The following is a 20,767-nucleotide window of genomic DNA, read 5'->3' as shown; positions in this document are numbered from 1 at the left end:
TGCATAAATAGGGCTAATAATAATAATAATAATTATATATATATATATATATATATATATATATATATATATATATATATATATGTTCCAGTTGCTCACTGACCAAAAAAGAGTCTGTAAACTGTAACGTATCTCATGTGAGCTCATGTGAGCACATTACATAGAGCGGTTTTTCCCATGTTTGTTATTTAAATGTGTTTTAAGAATGATTTACATAAAAACTAACAAATTTTAACATATTTTAAAATGTCTCAACCAATGGAAAAGTTGTTTTATGCATCAATTAGTTATACACACTTGTTTGTTGCAGCTCCATGAGAATTATACAAAACCGACATTGCAAGAATACATGAATAATTCCCGAGGTCAGAGTCCAAATCAGTACAATCACTCACAGATGCATCAAACACTCGCTGCCACTTCAATTCCTTCAGTGTTGCAACCCCCAACCTCCAGACACAGAACCAAGGGCTTATGATAGTGATCAGTGCAGGTGGGGGACTCAATTAAAAAGCCAATCACCAGTGGACAGACTCTTTCTGTCCATCATCACAGCTCGGCTCAGCAGGTTTAATTGCTCAGCAGGATTCCCCCACGAGAAACATCATCTGTCTGCCACAGATCACAACACTCAAATTGGGTGCCTGATGACAGATTGAATCTTTGAGGGGAAGTTGCCACGCTGTAGTATGCACATTAACCAACATGTTTGCTCACTATTTCATAGCCTATACAGCGCCTAATCAGCTGAGTTACCCATTGGTTTACCGACTGACCTCCGATTCAGCTGTATGTTGCAGAGACAGTTTCAGCAGAGACAGTTTCAGTAGGGACCACACATTTACTGCAGTGCACTCTGTGGCTGCGTCTGCAGAGAGACCTTGACTGTAATGCCATATAGACTTTATATATGAGGGTCTTTGGAAATGTTTGAGTCTAACTACAATGCCCTTCTGGAATGAGTTTCCACGAACCTCTGCAAGCAGTGTTGCAGCACCTGGATCCCTCCTGCATCCAAAGCAGATATGATTGTTGGGAAAGTGTAGTGACACGGACCCACAACAGGGGTGACAGCTGTCACCCCCAGCTGTGTCCGTGGCGGCAGCACCCTCTCGTGCCTGAAGCCCGCACTTCAGGCAGGGCGCCCTCTGGTGGTGGGCCAGCAGTACCTCCTCTTCTGGCGGCCCACACAACAGGACCCCCCCCTCAACGGGCGCCTCCTGGCACCCGACCAGGCTTGTCCGTGTAACGGCGGTAGAAATCGGCCAGGAGGGCTGGGTCCAGGATGAAGCTCCTCTTTACCCAGGAGCGTTCTTCGGGTCCATACACCTCCCAGTCCACCAAATACTGGAACCCCCGGCCCATTCGACGGACGTCCAGGAGCTGGCGCACTGTCCAAGCCGGCTCCCCGTCGATGATCCGGGCAGGAGGCGGTGCTGGACCGGGAGCACAGAGAGGTGAGGTGAGGTGTGGTTTAATCCGGGAGACATGAAAAACAGGGTGGATCCGCAGTGAAGCCGGGAGTTGGAGCTTCACTGCAGCAGGACTGAGGATTTTGATGATCTTGAAGGGTCCAATGAATCTGTCCATAAGTTTGGGTGAGTCCACCTGCAGGGGAATGTCCTTAGTAGATAACCACACCTCCTGCCCGGGCTGGTATGCAGGGGCCGGGGACCGCCGGCGGTCTGCATGGATCTTAGCCCTCATCCGGGCCTTCAATAAGGCAGAACGGGCGGTGCGCCACACCCGACGGCACCTCTGCAGGTGGGCCTGGACCGAGGGCACACCGACCTCTCCCTCCACCACGGGAAACAACGGGGGCTGGTACCCCAGACACCCCAAACGGGGAGAGGCCGGTGGCAGAAGACACCTGACTGATCCAACTTGGTGAAGATTTTGGCTCCATGCAGGGGCGTGAACACTGAATCTAACAGGGCAACGGGTATCGATTGCGAACCGTAATCTCATTCAGCCCCCTGTAATCAATGCATGGATGGAGTCCGCCATCTTTCTTGCCCACAAAAAAGAAACCTGCACCCATCGGGGAGGTGGAATTCCGGATCAGCCCGGCAGCTAATGAGTCCCGGATGTAGGTCTCCATTGATTCGCGCTCAGGTCGTGAGAGATTGTACAGCCTGCTGGACGGAAACTCAACGCCCGGAATCAAATCAATGGCACAATCATACGGACGGTGTGGGGGAAGGGTGAGTGCCAGATCCTTGCTGAAGACGTCAGCAAGATCGTGGTACTCAACCGGCACTGCCGTCAGATTGGGAGGGACTTTGACCTCCTCCTTAGCCTGTAAACCGGGAGGAACCAAGGATCCTAAACACACCCGATGGCAGGTTTCGCTCCACTGAACCACCACCCCAGACGGCCAATCAATCCGGGGATTGTGTTTTAACATCCAAGGGAAGCCCAAAATCATGCGGGAGGTAGGAGTCACAAAAAACTCGATCTCCTCCCGATGATTTCCAGACACCACCAGAGTTACTGGTTGTGTCTTGTGTGTGATGAAAGGGAGAAGGGTGCCATCTAGTGCCCACACCTGCAATGGTGAAGGGAGCGCCACCAGAGGGAGCCTTACCTCCCTAGCCCATCTGCTGTCTAGCAGATTCCCTTCTGACCCCGTGTCCACCAGTGCTGGGGCTTGAAGGGTTAAATCCCCGCTCAGGAGTGTAACTGGGAGTCGTGTGGAAATATGTGTATGCCCCACGTGAATGTCTTGGCCCACCCTAAGCCCAGTTTCTAGGGGGCGGGCGTTGGTGTTTAACCGCTTGGGGCAGTCTCTGACTGGAGGATACCGAGGTGTTCCCAGGCCAGTGTGGAGATATAATCTCTCCACCTAGTCCTGGGTCTTCCCTGGGGTCTTCTCCAAGCTGGACGTGCCTGGAACACCTGCCTAGGGAGATGCCCGGGGGCCATCCTTACCAGATCCTCCCCATGAATGGCCGAGTTTCTCACCCTTTCTTTAACTGGTGGTTGGCTCTCACTGCGGTATTGTATCACTTCCTGTTCTGGAGCACAACGATGTTTTGCTGTATCTGTTAGCTGTTTAATCTGCGCAGTTAGATTGATCTAGTTACCTAGATAACGATTTGTTTCACAGTGTAATCTTCACGTGCCTTAACTAAAGCACTCCCTCTGCTGTATCACCTCTAAATTATTTACACATTATTCACTTTGTGTGTTTTTAGAAATCTGCTAGCTTAGCGCAGCTACTAGCTCTTAGCCGGTTTAGCATGGCAGCTTCTCCTGTCTCTCCCGCACTTTTCTGCTCTGGGTGTGAAATGTTTAGTTATTCCTCGGCCTCCTTTAGCAGTAATGGTACTTGTAATAAGTGTAGCTTATTCGTAGCTTTGGAGGCCAGGCTGGGCGAATTGGAGACTCGGCTCCGCACCTTGGAAAATCCTACAGCTAGCCAGGTCCCTGTAGTCGGTGCAGACCAAGGTAGCTTAGCCGCCGTTTGTTCCCCTCCAGCAGATCCCGAGCAGCCGGGAAAGCAGGCCGACTGGGTGACTGTGAGGAGGAAGCATAGTCCTAAACAGAAGCCCCATGTACACCGCCAACCCGTTCACATCTCTAACTGTTTTTCCCCACTCGGCGACACACCCGCCGAGGAACAAACTCTGGTTATTGGCGACTCTGTTTTGAGAAAAAAAAAAATTACTCATAACCATCCCAAAGACGTATCGTTATCTTTGGCTGCTTTCAGTGATGCCGGTATTTGGTTAGACTCTTTCTCCCCGATTGTTCTGAGTTATTTTCATTAGTTACTTCCTCCAAACCATCAACATGTCTATTAGACCCCATTCCTACCAGGCTGCTCAAGGAAGCCCTACCATTAATTAATGCTTTGATCTTAAATATGATCAATCTATCTTTATTAGTTGGCTATGTACCACAGGCTTTTAAGGTGGCAGTAATTAAACCATTAGAACCTCAGTGCTGCTTTTGATACTGTTGACCATAACATTTTATTACAGAGATTAGAGCATGCCATAGGTATTAAAGGCACTGCGCTGCGGTGGTTTGAATCATATTTATCTAATAGATTACAATTTGTTCATGTAAATGGGGAATCTTCTTCACAGACTAAGGTTAATTATGGAGTTCCACAAGGTTCTGTGCTAGGACCAATTTTATTCACTTTATACATGTTTCCCTTAGGCAGTATTATTAGACAGCATTGCTTAAATTTTCATTGTTACGCAGATGATACCCAGCTTTATCTATCCATGAAGCCAGAGGACACACACCAATTAGCTAAACTGCAGGATTGTCTTACAGACATAAAGACATGGATGACCTCTAATTTCCTGCTTTTAAACTCAGATAAAACTGAAGTTATTGTACTTGGCCCCACAAATCTTAGAAACATGGTGTCTAACCAGATCCTTACTCTGGATGACATTACCCTGACCTTTAGTAATACTGTGAGAAATCTTGGAGTCATTTTTGATCAGGATATGTCATTCATTGCGCATATTAAACAAATATGTAGGACTGCTTTTTTGCATTTGCACAATATCTCTAAAATTAGAAAGGTCTTGTCTCAGAGTGATGCTGAAAAACTAATTCATGCATTTATTTCCTCTAGGCTGGACTATTGTAATTCATTATTATCAGGTTGTCCTAAAAGTTCCCTGAAAAGCCTTCAGTTAATTCAAAATGCTGCAGCTAGAGTACTGACAGGGACTAGAAGGAGAGAGCATATCTCACCCATATTGGCCTCTCTTCATTGGCTTCCTGTTAATTCTAGAATAGAATTTAAAATTCTTCTTCTTACTTATAAGGTTTTGAATAATCAGGTCCCATCTTATCTTAGGGACCTCATAGTACCATATCACCCCAATAGAGCACTTTACTCTCATACTGCAGGCTTACTTGTAGTTCCTAGGGTTTGTAAGAGTAGAATGGGAGGCAGAGCCTTCAGCTTTCAGGCTCCTCTCCTCTGGAACCAGCTCCCAGTTCAGATCAGGGAGACAGACACCCTCTCTACTTTTAAGATTAGGCTTAAAACTTTCCTTTTTGCTAAAGCTTATAGTTAGGGCTGGATCAGGTGACCCTGAACCATCCCTTAGTTATGCTGCTATAGACTTAGACTGCTGGGGGTTTCCCATGATGCACTGAGTGTTTCTTTCTCTTTTTGCTCTGGATGCACCACTCTGCATTTAATCATTAGTGATTGATCTCTGCTCCCCTCCACAGCATGTCTTTTTCCTGGTTCTCTCCCTCAGCCCCAACCAGTCCCAGCAGAAGACTGCCCCTCCCTGAGCCTGGTTCTGCTGGAGGTTTCTTCCTGTTAAAAGGGAGTTTTTCCTTCCCACTGTTGCCAAGTGCTTGCTCACAGGGGGTCGTTTTGACCGTTGGGGTTTTTCCGTAATTATTGTATGGCTTTGCCTTACAATATAAAGCGCCTTGGGGCAACTGTTTGTTGTGATTTGACGCTATATAAATAAAATTGATTTGATTTGATTTGATTTAAGGGATAAAGCTAATAAATAACCGGTAATACAGCTGATAAATAAAACAGAATTATAAATTTGCTGATCCAAGCAGACAGGGGCATGTAGGGTGGGGTGGGGGGATCCAAAGTAATTCCGATTTTACTGATTTTACTTTGTCTTCTTCTTTTGGCTCATTCTCAAACACTCAGAGTTTGTCTCCAACCTGTCCTTCCTTTGCTGTTCCTCTGATATGCTTGTTCCTAATCCCGTCCATTCTCGTCCCCACAACATCTTCAGCTCCGCCTCCTTTTTGTCAGCGCCATCACCTCTCACCCATACAACATACCTGGTCTCACTGCAGCCCTGTAAATGTTCCCTTTCACACTTGTAGATACCCTTGTATCACAAATCACTCCTGCCACTCTTCATTTTATTAATATTGCCATTTTTTAAATAAAAAATAACACACATTTTCCAAACAACTCAAAAACCAAAACGCAAACCAAATGTTGGCAAAAATAGGAGCTCAAGTGAGCTGCACGACAAGTGCAATTTTGAGGTCTAGACATTCTGGATTACAATATATTGTTGGACAGCAGCCACATAAATGGGACAAGAAGTTTAAAATTTCCTCAGTGTTTATTTTACACAGTTCTAGTTTTAGACTTGTGTCATTCTGGATTGCATGCTTTGGAATTTTTTATTATTTTTCCTTTTATATCCATTGACTTTTGGAAGTGAACAAATCTGCCTGTGCTGTCACTTCATTGTGTCCAAAGATGACACAATGTTCCCTCCCTGTGTGGGTTTTTTCTTTTGTGGAATCAACCTTTGACCCCCAGAGTCCAACCCACATATGTTTACCAAAATCAGTGTACATGGAGTACTGAGACACGTGTGCTTGTGACTGAGTGAGCATCTGCGCGCAACTGAGAGAGCACAGAAAGGATTGTGCAACATCCAGCAAGTCTGAGGCAGATAATCCAAACACTGGACTCAAGACAAAAACAGTGCAATCTACCAGTGATTATTACAGCATGTCAAACAACAACGTGAGTATCACTGGTCTTCTTTTTGCATTGCTGTGTTTCCAACTTATCGCAACTTTGTTACGGCTGAAACAACCTCTGACAGCTAATAGATTGGATTAAAAGAAAGATATCAAACAATAGACGTCAGGGAGGCTGTTTCCTGACCAGGATACTGATCCAACTCTGTTTTTCCCTTTTTCTTTTTGTGAAATGACACCATCCTTAAAGTTGGACACTCAGTGCTGACTGGAAGTGACTCATTTATGGGAGTTTGCCCCCAAACCCTGATTTAAGGTTGTTTCCACGCAAGAATGGAAAGAGGATAGAAGGAAAAGAAATGAAACTCTGTGGGAGGAAATTTTCCTTTTCTACTTTGTGTTCATTATCCACATACGGTGGATTTTTTGTGGATTACTCCATCAGTAAAAAAAAAAAAAAAGGGAAAGATAAACAACTGTTGTGATAAGAGTTAATCATCTATTCCAGACACTCAGATGTCTGATTTTTGTTTTATTGCCAATAAATCAGGTTTGACCGGTTTAAAACCAGATACTCCTTTTAGAAAGTTTTATAATTATACCATAATTTATATTCTTATCATTGCCCCAAAGTAAAAAGAGGCTGTTGGAATGGCTGTGTGTCTGTGTGTCTGTCCTTCTGAAGTTAGTGCAGTCAGTAAAACTGAATCAGTTTTACAGGCTGAGTATGTATGCACATAGTACTTGCATGAAAACATTTAAAGTGTAGGTGACGCCAAATAAATGTGCACACACAATCACTAAAAATTACGAAATGTTGATATTTTAAAAAATCCTGAACAATAAAAGTCGCCGATAAGTGCACAAGTGAAGGATAAACAAGCACTGTCGGAAGCCCGCGCTCTATTTCAGCCCTCAGCCGCGGCCATATTGTTGCTATGTCATCACCAGAATGGGACCTGCTGAGTCAAGCCCAAATCAATTGTAAACACGGCGGAGGTCGAGCTGTTTTCGGATGATTTTTTTTTCCAAGTGTGGAGCTTTTTTTTTTTGTACAGTCTGAAGGTTTTTCTGAAGCAGCAGTGGGGAGCACAGCCTTATGGTTTTGAACCTTATTTAGACCACAGTGACGAAGACTCAACCTTGGAGGAAAACCTTCAGAGTTCAGAACACAGAATGGTGATTATAAAATAAATAAATAATGCAGGCGATTTCGGCATGCAGGTGAAGATGATAAACTTTTTATTTTTTGTCAGCTCTTTGGTTGTAATCAACTGATTTAAAAAAAAAACATATACGTATATATAGTTTTAGTATTTGTGACATCAGAAAAAAAGTGACGAGGAAGTGTGGATTTTTTATTTATGTTTTTTCTCTGAGAAACGGGTACCTACAATTCAAATCTGGAAAAGGTCACGAGGGACTGAAAATATCAGCTATATTTAAAATAATATTGTTTTCTTCTGAAATACAGTTAGTGTTCTTTACGTTAGTAGCGTAACACATTATTATTAAATATTAAAACTAATCACACAAGGAATAAATAATGTAGTCGTAATATAGTCCGTTTCAGTGAGATCATCTTTAGTCTGATGAAAACGTCTGAAAATAATTTAATTTGTTGTCCTGGCTGAAGAAAAGTCCATGATGTTTCGAGTCGCTGCTGTTAACGGAGCCTCCTCTTGTTCCACCGCGGTCCGCTTTGTGCCGCAAGTTGAAAGATTTGCAGCACCTCATCTGCTCATAATGTCTCAGTCTGCACACGATGAAATGATCCCATAATCCACAAAACAATAAAATAATGTGAAAATACTCAGTTTTGCTTCCGTGTGGAGTGGAGAAGCCGCAGACACCGTGCGTGCACGCTCATCAATATAAGTGTTCCACCTGCCAATCAAAAAGAATCTGCCGGTGAGAATGAACGATTTTGACAGTGCAGCACAGAACCGAACCACTTGGTGGAAATGGGGCTGGCAGTCACCTGTAAATTATCTCTTCAGTATATATATACTCAACAAAAATATAAACGCAACACTTTTGGTTTTGCTCCCATTTTGTATGAGATGAACTCAAAGATCTAAAACTTTTTCCACATACACAATATCACCATTTCCCTCAAATATTGTTCACAAACCAGTCTAAATCTGTGATAGTGAGCACTTCTCCTTTGCTGAGATAATCCATCCCACCTCACAGGTGTGCCATATCAAGATGCTGATTAGACACCATGATTAGTGCACAGGTGTGCCTTAGACTGCCCACAATAAAAGGCCACTCTGAAAGGTGCAGTTTTGTTTTATTGGGGGGGGGATACCAGTCAGTATCTGGTGTGACCACCATTTGCCTCATGCAGTGCAACACATCTTCTTCGCATCATCCGTGAAGAGAATACCTCTCCAACGTGCCAAATGGCAGCGAATGTGAGCATTTGCCCACTCAAATCGGTTATGACGACGAACTGGAGTCAGGTCGAGACCCCGATGAGGATGACGAGCATGCAGATGAGCTTCCCTGAGACAGTTTCTGACAGTTTGTGCAGAAATTCTTTGGTTATGCAAACCGATTGTTTCAGCAGCTGTCCGAGTGGCTGGTCTCAGACGATCTTGGAGGTGAACATGCTGGATGTGGAGGTCCTGGGCTGGTGTGGTTACCTGTGGTCTGCGGTTGTGAGGCTGGTTGGATGTACTGCCAAATTCTCTGAAACGCCTTTGGAGATGGCTTATGGTAGAGAAATGAACATTCAATACACGAGCAACAGCTCTGGTTGACATTCCTGCTGTCAGCATGCCAACTGCACGCTCCCTCAAATCTTGCAACATCTGTGGCATTGTGCTGTGTGATAAAACTGCACCTTTCAGAGTGGCCTTTTATTGTGGGCAGTCTAAGGCACACCTGTGCACTAATCATGGTGTCTAATCAGCATCTTGATATGGCACACCTGTGAGGTGGGATGGATTATCTCAGCAAAGGAGAAGTGCTCACTATCACAGATTTAGACTGGTTTGTGAACAATATTTGAGGGAGATGGTGATATTGTGTATGTGGAAAAAGTTTTAGATCTTTGAGTTCATCTCATACGAAATATAGTCTCAGTATATTGACATTAAATTGCGGCATAACGACTTTAAAATAGACATTTGTTTTACATAATTACATTAAGGCTCTTGTACGGTTCATTTTAGCATTGGAGAATTTGTTTTTGTGGTTTGTGCAGTTGATGATGAAGCACTGGCTGCTTCTGTTTAACAGGATCAAGGTCTCTCTCCACCCTCAGTAATGGCCGCCGTGGGGCACGCCGCTAGTCACGTGACATCCATTCCAGTCTCTATTTCCATGGACCGGCCAACTGACCACTGCCTTCACCCTTCCCAGCGTGTGTGTGAAACGATTTTTAACCATTTGACTATTGACTTGACCCTGAATTTAAGTAGATGTACACATGCATTTGTTATGATATGAACATGCGGAAAACAAATTATTATTTAGCAATTTATTTTTAGTGCAAAATAAATTTTCACTTACAATTTCAATATGAGCATCCTGTCCTGCTTCAAAGTATAAAAAAAATGTCTTTAAAAAATAAATCTTTCTCTGTCGTGTTATTGTTATAAAAGTGTATAAATTAACAAAAAAAAAAAAAAAAAAAAATAGAATCCAAAACAATGTAACAGTGAAAGTCTGAAAAAGTAAACAATACTTATAGCTGTTGTCGCGCACCTTTTCCCATTTGTCCATGTATTTTTGCGTTCTTTTTTGTTTTGTTTTTTTCGACGTTACAGACATTGATGTTCGTAGGCGTATCTGCAATGCCAGTGTCGGTGTCTGTGTCGGTATCAGCCATGCTGCTATGGTCGTCCGACGACTATCGTCGGCTCATGATTCTCGTCCGGGATCTTCTTGCGAGCAGATGTCCCTCGACCAATGAGATAAGAGTGATTCTGTATTGTCAGCTCGTGTCTGTCAGCTCATTGGTGAAGAGCAGGAGAGAGGCTGGGAACAAATTTACCGCAAGTTTCCATATAAAGCGCCAGTCAATTCCATTGACATTTTACAGACTTTTTGATTCTCACAGAAATACGGAACAAACTGCGTCCCGTTTCAGGTCAATACGGAACGCACACTTTTATTTCCAAATAAGGGACGATTCCGTTTTTCAAGGGATGGTTGGCAACCCTAAATGCCGAGATAGGAATGCTCTGAAGCTAATTCAATAAAACATTACATCAGAAAGCTTTCTTTAAAGATAAAAGGAAAAAAAAAGACAAATCTTATTAGCAAGGTTTGCTTGAAAGATGTATTGAAACACAGCAGGTCCATTACAGATTACATGTGTGTCAAAGCAGGCAAAATAAAAACAGAGACCTGAGTCATTTGCTAGCTGACATGCTAAAAGCTAGTAGCTAAAGTTCAGCAGCCTAACTTTACAGAGACTAGATGGTGTCATTACAGAAAAAAATCTAATGGTGCTAATCGACTAAACTGTGCACTTTGTAGAGCTTTTATGCATTTATCAGACTGGTATTGAGCTTCTTCCTTGAATCTTGTATCAGTTTGATGCATCTATAGTTGCACTACTAGCTAATTTTAAATCTTTACACAGGAGGAAGCAGCAAAAGAAGAACTAGTGAAAACTGAATAGTAGAACATTTAATAACAGCTTCTTGACCTTTTTTGAGGCACACAGGAAGATGGTTTAACATCACTGTAGCACCTGGCGCCTTTAGCAGGCGTGCTTCAGTCTGTGTGTGAAGATCGTGTACGGATCACTAACATCTTTGTTTTTGTGTTGTGCTGTAAGTTAACTCTGAGGAGAGGAAATGATGTGAGCAACATGTGGAATTCATTCAGCCACACAGCCAGTCATGCTAATGTAGCTTCATGCTACAGACTGCAGTTCTTCTCAGTTAGCTGTTAGCTGCTCTTTGAGACCTTGTATGGGATCTTGGCCCAGATCCCGGAGGAGATGTGATCCATCATGACACCCTACATTGTGTCAAATTTTCAAATTAATCAGATCTCAGACTAGCTCCAGTTGCTTAATAGTGTAGTTCTTTCTGATTTTCCACAAAGTCGACAAAATTTACTTTGCGTTGAAATAGAGTTATTATAAAGTATAATTATTTCTGTGGTATATTGCAAAAATCCATTTAATTTTATTGGTGGTAAAGTATTTTTGATCGTGGGAAGGGGGGAACTCCATGGCAAAAATAATGAGTTTGTGCAGTGAGATCTTGCAGATGACATGGAGGAGGAAGCGCGTGTGTGCATGTGCAAGTTTTGAAGTTCATGCTGCATTAGCAGGAAACTGGAAACTCTGAGTTTCTGAATTACAACTAGGAAAAATGCATATAGCATTCGGTACTTTAATGTTTCTCATGGCGGCCCCCTGCGCTTCCCAGAATACACCGCGGTGCCAGCAGAGTTCCGGCATCTCACAGCGCATGTAAACAAATGATAACGAGGATGTGGACGCCGTTGATTCAGCGAATTCACGGGTGATTATGATGATGACACGTTCTCTCAAGTTGAGAGGGTTAGCTAGAGGAGGTAACACCTGTGATGAACTTCTGCTGTGCCCCGATGTTGTCTTGTTGTCCATACTTGACAATGTTTGTGCCCTGGTGTCGCAGACCGAACGGTCCCCCCTAAAAATTGGTCCACCCTGCCTCCACTGCGCATGCGTAATTTCGGAGCGTCAACAGCTTGTCTGAGAAAGAGTCTCTCCACGCAATGAGATCAAATGGATTAATGTGATTATTAACCATCAGATAAGGTAAAACCTCTTAAATCATTCTAAAGTCAGTTTTATGCAGAAACAAGGCTGTTTTAAGCAGAAAAGAGGCGATATTCGCGGACCCTTTGAAATGATCAACGCTTTGATGTGAACGCATCAGCTAGCAGCCCGTGTAGCTGCGACACTCTGATCACTTCCTCCATCTTTTATGATGAAATAGTGCTGAATTTATGTGAAAATGATTGTTGCATTAATCAATCAATCAATCAACTTTTTTCTTGTATAGCGCCAAATCACAACAAACAGTTGCCCCAAGGCGCTCCACATTGCAAGGCAAGGCCATACAATAATTATGAAACACAGTCTACGTCTAAAGCAACATAACCAAGGGATGGTCCAGGGTCACCCGATCCAGCCCTAACTATAAGCCTTAGCGAAAAGGAAAGTTTTAAGCCTAATCTTAAAAGTAGAGAGGGTATCTGTCTCCCTGATCTGAATTGGGAGCTGGTTCCACAGGAGAGGAGCCTGAAAGCTGAAGGCTCTGCCTCCCATTCTACTCTTACAAACCCTAGGAACTACAAGTAAGCCCGCAGTCTGAGAGCGAAGCGCTCTAATGGGGTAATATGGTACTACGAGGTCCCTAAGATAAGATGGGACCTGATTATTCAAAACCTTATAAGTAAGAAGAAGAATTTTAAATTCTATTCTAGCATTAACAGGAAGCCAATGAAGGGAGGCCAACACGGGTGAGATATGCTCTCTCCTGCTAGTCCCCGTCAGTACTCTAGCTGCAGCATTCTGAACCAACTGAAGGCTTTTTAGGGAACTTTTAGGACAACCTGATAATAATGAATTACAATAGTCCAGCCTAGAGGAAATAAATGCATGAATTAGTTTTTCAGCATCACTCTGAGACAAGACCTTTCTGATTTTAGAGATATTGCGTAAATGCAAAAAGGCAGTCCTACATATTTGTTTAATATGCGCTTTGAATGACATATCCTGATCAAAAATAACTCCAAGATTTCTCACAGTATTACTAGAGATCAGGGAAATGCCATCCAGAGTAACGATCTGGTTAGACACCATGCTTCTAAGATTTGTGGGGCCAAGTACAATAACTTCAGTTTTATCTGAGTTTAAAAGCAGGAAATTAGAGGTCATCCATGTCTTTATGTCTGTAAGACAATCCTGCAGTTTAGCTAATTGGTGCGTATCCTCTGGCTTCATGGATAGATAAAGCTGGGTATCATCTGCGTAACAATGAAAATTTAAGCAATACCGTCTAATAATACTGCTCAAGGGAAGCATGTATAAAGTGAATAAAACTGGTCCTAGCACAGAACCTTGTGGAACTCCATAATTAACTTTAGTCTGTGAAGAAGATTCCCCATTTACATGAACAAACTGTAATCTATTAGACAAATATGATTCAAACCACCGCAGCGCAATGCCTTTAATACCTATGACATGCTCTAATTTCTGTAATAAAATTTTATGGTCAACAGTATCAAAAGCAGCACTGAGGTCCAACAGAACAAGCACAGAGATAAGTCCACTGTCCGAAGCCATAAGAAGATCATTTGTAACCTTCACTAATGCTGTTTCTGTACTATGATGAATTCTAAAACCTGACTGAAACTCTTCAAATAGACCATTCCTCTGCAGGTGATCAGTTAGCTGTTTTACAACTACCCTCTCAAGAATCTTTGAGAGAAAAGGAAGGTTGGAGATTGGCCTATAATTAGCTAAGATAGCTGGGTCAAGTGATGGCTTTTTAAGTAATGGTTTAATTACTGCCACCTTAAAGGCCTGTGGTACATAACCAACTAACAAAGATAGATTGATCATATTTAAGATTGAAGCATTAAATAATGGTAGGACTTCCTTGAGCAGCCTGGCAGGAATGGGGTCTAATAAGCATGTTGATGGTTTGGATGAAGTAACTAATGAAAATAACTCAGACAGAACAATCGGAGAGAAAGAGTCTAACCAAATACCGGCATCACTGAAAGCAGCCAAAGATAACGATACATCTTTGGGATGGTTATGAGTAATTTTTTCTCTAATAGTCAAAATTTTGTTAGCAAAGAAAGTCATGAAGTCATTACTAGTTAAAGTTAATGGAATACTCAGCTCAATAGAGCTCTGACTCTTTGTCAGCCTGGCTACAGTGCTGAAAAGAAACCTGGGGTTGTTCTTATTTTCTTCAATTAGTGATGAGTAGAAAGATGTCCTAGCTTCACGAAGGGCTTTCTTATAGAGCAACAAACTCTTTTTCCAGGCTAAGTGAAGATCTTCTAAATTAGTGAGACGCCATTTCCTCTCCAACTTACGGGTTATCTGCTTTAAGCTACGAGTTTGTGAGTTATACCACGGAGTCAGACACTTCTGATTTAAAGCTCTCTTTTTCAGAGGAGCTACAGCATCCAAAGTTGTCTTCAATGAGGATGTAAAACTATTGACGAGATACTCTATCTGACTTACAGAGTTTAGGTAGCTACTCTGCTCTGTGTTGGTATATGACATTAGAGAACATAAAGAAGGAATCATATCCTTAAACCTAGTTACAGCGCTTTCTGAAAGACTTCTAGTGTAATGAAACTTATTCCCCACTGCAGGGTAGTCCATCAGGGTAAATGTAAATGTTATTAAAAAATGATCAGACAAAAGGGAGTTTTCAGGGAATACTGTTAAGTCTTCTATTTCCATACCATAAGTCAGAACAAGATCTAAAATATGATTAAAGTGGTGGGTGGACTCATTTACTTTTTGAGCAAAGCCGATAGAGTCTAATAATAGATTAAATGCAGTGTTGAGGCTGTCATTCTCAGCATCTGTGTGGATGTTAAAATCGCCCACTATAATTATCTTATCTGAGCTAAGCACTAACTCAGACAAAAGGTCTGAAAATTCACAGAGAAACTCACAGTAACGACCAGGTGGACGATAGATAATAACAAATAAAACTGGTTTTTGGGACTTCCAATTTGGATGGACAAGACTAAGAGACAAGCTTTCAAATGAATTAAAGCTCTGTCTAGGTTTTTGATTAATTAATAAGCTGGAATGGAAGATTGCTGCTAATCCTCCGCCCCGGCCCGTGCTACGAGCATTCTGACAGTTAGTGTGACTCGGGGGTGTTGACTCATTTAAACTAACATATTCATCCTGCTGTAACCAAGTTTCTGTTAGGCAGAATAAATCAATACGTTGATCAATTATTATATCATTTACCAACAGGGACTTAGAAGAAAGAGACCTAATGTTTAATAGACCACATTTAACTGTTTTAGTCTGTGGTGCAATTGAAGGTGCTATATTATTTTTTCTTTTTGAATTTTTATGCTTAAATAGATTTTTGCTAGTTATTGGTGGTCTGGGAGCAGGCACCGTCTCTACGGGGATGGGGTAATAGGGGGATGGCAGGGGGAGAGAAGCTGCAGAGAGGTGTATAAGACCACAGCTCTGCCTCCTGGTCCCAACGCTAGACAGTCACAGTTTGGAGGATCCCAAAAAATTGGCCAGATTTCTAGAAATGAGAGCTGCTCCCTCTAAAGTGGGATGGATGCCGTCTCTCCTAACAAGACCAGGTTTTCCCCAGAAGCTTTGCCAATTATCAATGAAGCCCACCTCATTTTTTGGACACCACTCAGACAGCCAGCAATTCAAGGAGAACATGCGGCTAAACATGTCACTCCCGGTCTGATTGGGGAGGGGCCCAGAGAAAACAACAGAGTCCGACATTGTTTTTGCAAAGTTACACACCGATTCAATGTTAATTTTAGTGACCTCCGATTGGCGTAACCGAGTGTCATTACTGCCGACGTGAATTACAATCTTACCAAATTTACGCTTAGCCTTAGCCAGCAATTTCAAATGTCCTTCGATGTCGCCTGCTCTGGCCCCCGGAAGACAATTGACTATGGTTGCTGGTGTCGCTAACTTCACATTTCTCAAAACAGAGTCGCCAATAACCAGAGTTTGATCCTCGGCGAGTGTATCGTCGAGTGGGGAAAAACGGTTAGAGATGTGAACGGGTTGACGGTGTACACGGGGCTTCTGTTTAGGGCTACGCTTCCTCCTCACAGTCACCCAGTCAGCCTGCCTTCCTGAAAATGATTGTTGCATTAAAGCTTTAAATATCTCTCGCTGAGACAGATGATGACTGGAGTGCAGTTTTAAGCAGAAACGAGGTGATAATCCATGAACCGCGGCTGATGATGCATGCGCAGTGAAGGCAGGGCAGACTGATTTTTAGGGGGGACCGTTCAGTTGTCGACACCGGAACTCTGCTGAAACTGATCTCTTGCGCGAGTCGCTGGTCGACAGACAACGCGAGATTCACAACTGCGAAACACCGAATAGAGTAGAATAAAGCTGGTTATTGGTCACAAATTGAGCTTTACTGCCGACGCGTCAGTGGAGCCAGTAAAAAGGAGTTCTACAGCGACACGTTAGCGGAGCCAGTTAAACGGATATTTGCGACTGTAACACAGCATGAACATCAGCAAATCATCAGACACAAGGGGGTTATTATTCTAATCCAATTCCATCATTTGCACAGTTTATTTTTCTGTAGGTAATTTGGTTGGCGAGGCTTACCGTGAGGCAGCGTGGCTCCAACAGCGGTCAGGGCGCGGAGTAATCCATCAAATGTGAAAATCCATCAAATCCATCAAATGTGAAACAATAATTCTGTGTCAGAATCCACATCAATACTTTCGTATGGTAGCTTAAATTCACCCATTTTGGCAGCGGTGGTAGTACGCGATGTTCTCTTGCTCTCAGCTAACAGCGCTAACAGCTCGCAGCCGGTGTTCTGTCGAATTGTGTGTCTCGTTGCATAAATCCACAGTTCCACGTCCCGCCAATATTGTGCATGTGTGTGCATGCGCAGTTGCGCGGAGGACAGGAATGACGTTCGACAGGAATGACATCTTGTCAGAACACCTGTCAAGGCGCAGAGTAATACATCCAAATGTGAAACAGTCGAATATTTTGCCACCGTTACCCCGATATTATACCGTCTGAAATCTCATACGATTACCAATCAGATTTGTGGAAAAATGTAATTGGATTAGAATTCAATTTATACAGTGCCAAATCACAACATAAGCCATCTCAAGGTGCTACAAACGAGCAAGGTCTTGACAGTACCCAACCAAAAAAGCAAAGGTGTTCTACTGACACAGTAGGTCTTTGTGTGTGGTGTCTTACCTGTCTAGCAGTTATCCAACAAAACCTTCATGCAAAATTTGTCCAGATTTTATGTGAAGATTCTTCCCAACAGGATCTCTGGTGGCTGATGTTTGTTAGCTGTGTCCATCGGTTTTTTTTTCTTCTTTATTTTACGCGTTTGTCGCAGTCAGTCAAAGTTGATGCTAACACTATCATATGTAGTGTAACAGTGCCGTTTCTAGCGGTCCTCTCCTCAGCTCAATGTGATGCTCATCATTTTAATAACCTGCTGAGGTGATGTGATGAAACAAACTTGGAACTACATAGGACATACTGCTCTGTCCCTAACATGTCAGAAAATTGGGGTAAGAACCTATTGCTGTTTCCGAGAGTCCAGAAGAGCATGAAATTGGTTGAATTAGTTCCTTGATAAGTGATGAAAATAGATGTTTAATTTTCTGAGGGGCGACTGTTGTTCAGGTGATAGAGAACGGGACGATATGCCCTCGAGGAAGACACTCCCCCAAAATCAAATGATCTGTTTTGAGCTCCAAAACCTCACTCAAGATAAAAATAAAAATAGTTTTTGTCCTATTAACAGCGAAAGACATGAGGTGATCACATGTCGCTTCTCCCCTGAGGCTCAATAATCAAAGTTGAAGGCGTGAACAGATGATTTTTAGAGAAAAACACAGCTGGTGAGTTTTTATTTATTTATTTCTTCTGCTGTTAGAGCTCTGGAATAGGTCAAACTGGGGAAAAAGTTGGTGAGCAATAATAGCCATTGTAACGAGCATCAGTGCTCTGGAATGTTTTGGTTGGGCTGTTTTTTTTTGTCTATTTCCCCGTGAAGTGTGCTCTGGTGGATTTGGTCGTGTCAGCACCAAGCTGGGCTGACAGAGTGTCAGAGTGAGACCGTTCGGACTGTGTTCAACATGTAGGCAATGCATGTATGTGCATTTGCACGGCAGCATTGAGAATACCCCCCCGCCCTGTGAGTCAATACTGTAGATGAGTCAGTACATGCAAAGCTATTGTCAAACACTGAGGTCAGGCTCTGAATACAACATGTGAGTGTGTACGTGTGCTTTGCTGCATGCATTAGACAAACGACCATGAATAGACTATGCACATACATATGCTGGGGGGGTCGGGGAGGAGGTCACTGAGAAACATGCACATATATGCAAACGAAATACACTCAAAGGATCCCTCCGAATAAGGCAGCAGGGTGCAGTCATCCCTCAGGGAAGACAGAGATCTTAGGTGGTGGTGATGGAAATGTACAAATTGTTGTGTGGATGTTGCTCCAATGCATCCTCCCACCTCCACTCCACTCTATGAAGCTCAACTCTAACCTTCAGTTGCAGCAAATGACTTGTTTGCAGCATTCATATAAAAACAAGCAACACACATGCTGGTGCATACACACTGAATGTGTTAATGACATACTGAAGCTGTATTGTCTCCCTTGAGACATGGACTGTGGAACAATGTTCTGAAATATGGGTTTTGAAAAGTTCTAGAGTAGTGTTTTGAGTTTACCATCACTAATTTGCAGTGCCAGTAAAAATGTTTGGTTATCCCCAGCCACGCATTCTATCCATTCTTAAATTCTGGTGATGAGCCTGTGGCACTGCTCAGGTGTTATGTAAGCCCAGGTTGCTTTGATCGTGGCCTTCAGCTCATCTGGATTGTTGAGTCTGGTGTCTCTCGTCTTCCTCTTGGCAATATACCACAGACCATCAATTAGGTACTGACTGTCTGTGGGGCCAATCAAGTGTAATAATGCCACAGGCAGCAAAGTTACTAGTAGATTTGACACGATGAGGAGGCGCCAAGTCCTGTTGTTAAAAGAAATCTGCATCTCCATGAAGCTTGTCAGCAGAACACCAAACAAAAGCAGATGGCATGGTACCCTGAATCATCACTGACTGTGGAAACTTCACACTGGACTTCAAGCAACTTTAATTCTGTGCCTCTTCACACTTCCTCCAGACTGTGGGACCTTGATTTCCAAATGGAATGCAAAATTTATTTTCATCTGAAACGAGGACTTTGGGCCAGTGAGCAACAGTCCAGATCTTTTTCTCCTAAACTCATGTAAGACACTGCTGACAGTGTCTGTGGTTCCGGAGTGGCTTAACACCAGGAATGAAACACTCCAGCCTCAGTCCACTCCATGTGAACTTTCCCCAGGTTTTTGAATGGACTTTGCTCTGAACTGCAGTCATCCCTGTTGCTTGTTGTTCTTTACCTACCACACGTTTCCCTTCCAGTCAACTTTCTGTGAATATGCTTTGATACGGCAAACAGTCAGCCCTTTCAGCAATGACCTTCTGTATCTTACCCTCCTTGTGCAGGGTGTCAATGAGTGTCATCTGGACAGATATCAAGTCAGCAGTCTTACTCATGATCATGGTTGTGTGTACTGAACCAAACTGAGAGATTCATGGCATCTTTACTGCATAAAGTTTGATTTAAACTGAAATATTCCAATAATTTGGGATATGCATTTTCTCCTTTTTGGATTTGTCTGCCATAATTATCTAAATTAAGCTCAAATAAATGCTTGAAACATTTTACAATATGTAATGTCTACAGTATATAACATTTCTACTTTCTGAAATACCTGAGGAAAAAAATCTTTTTCCCACTGTATTCTATTTTTTTAAAATGATCGCCAAAACACAGATGCTTTTTCTTGATTGCAATTTCATTATGTGCTTTTTATTTCAGAAAGTTAACAGATTATATAATTTATTGTTTTTGAGTTAGTGCTTACCTGCTCTCAAATCTAAACCTGAACTTTAATTCTGTGTTAAACATGTGACAGATCATTCAATGAATTTATGAAAATTCAAAAACAAATACACTTCTTTTGATATTCAGGATGTTTTACTGTTCATTCACATGACTTCTTCAGTTTATAGTAAGTTGGGGAGGGAGCTTATTTGGAAGGTTCTAATTTTAGATTCACAGTTTCTTTTGAACTTTGAAAATATCTTGAAAACAAAAACCAAACGCTCACTTGGAGAAGATCTCCAAAAGAGTGCATCCTGAATGCTTATCTTGGTTCTGGTTGCTGACCTTTGATCTAGACTGCTCTGTTCTTATCCTAACTGATGATCTTTGATCCTGATCAATGAATTTGATCTTGAGTGTTGCCCTTTGATTCTAATTGCTGACATTTGATTTAGGTTGCTAACCTTTTACCCAGTTTCTCTAGATTGATGTCCTTTGATCCTCGTATTATAGCTTTGGTCTTGATGAATGGCCATTGCTCCTTATTGCTGTCCTTTGAGCCTGGCTGCTGACCTTTGATACTAGTTTCTTCAGGATGCTGTCCTTTGGCACTGGTTGATTATCTTTGATCCTGCTCAATCGCCTTTC

The 20,767-nt window shown here is 42.5% G+C and overlaps 1 protein-coding gene across 1 annotated transcript in view; it reads left to right on the top strand.

The window, feature by feature from the left end:
* Positions 1–20,767, top strand: part of klf12b (Kruppel-like factor 12b) — a 104,999-nt gene that overhangs the window by 9,550 nt on the left and 74,682 nt on the right.

Source organism: Thalassophryne amazonica, chromosome 14, assembly GCF_902500255.1.
Source record: "Thalassophryne amazonica chromosome 14, fThaAma1.1, whole genome shotgun sequence".
NCBI lineage: Eukaryota > Metazoa > Chordata > Actinopteri > Batrachoidiformes > Batrachoididae > Thalassophryne > Thalassophryne amazonica.
The sequence above is the reverse complement of the archived record's forward strand: the minus strand, read 5'-3'. Positions and strand labels throughout refer to the sequence as shown.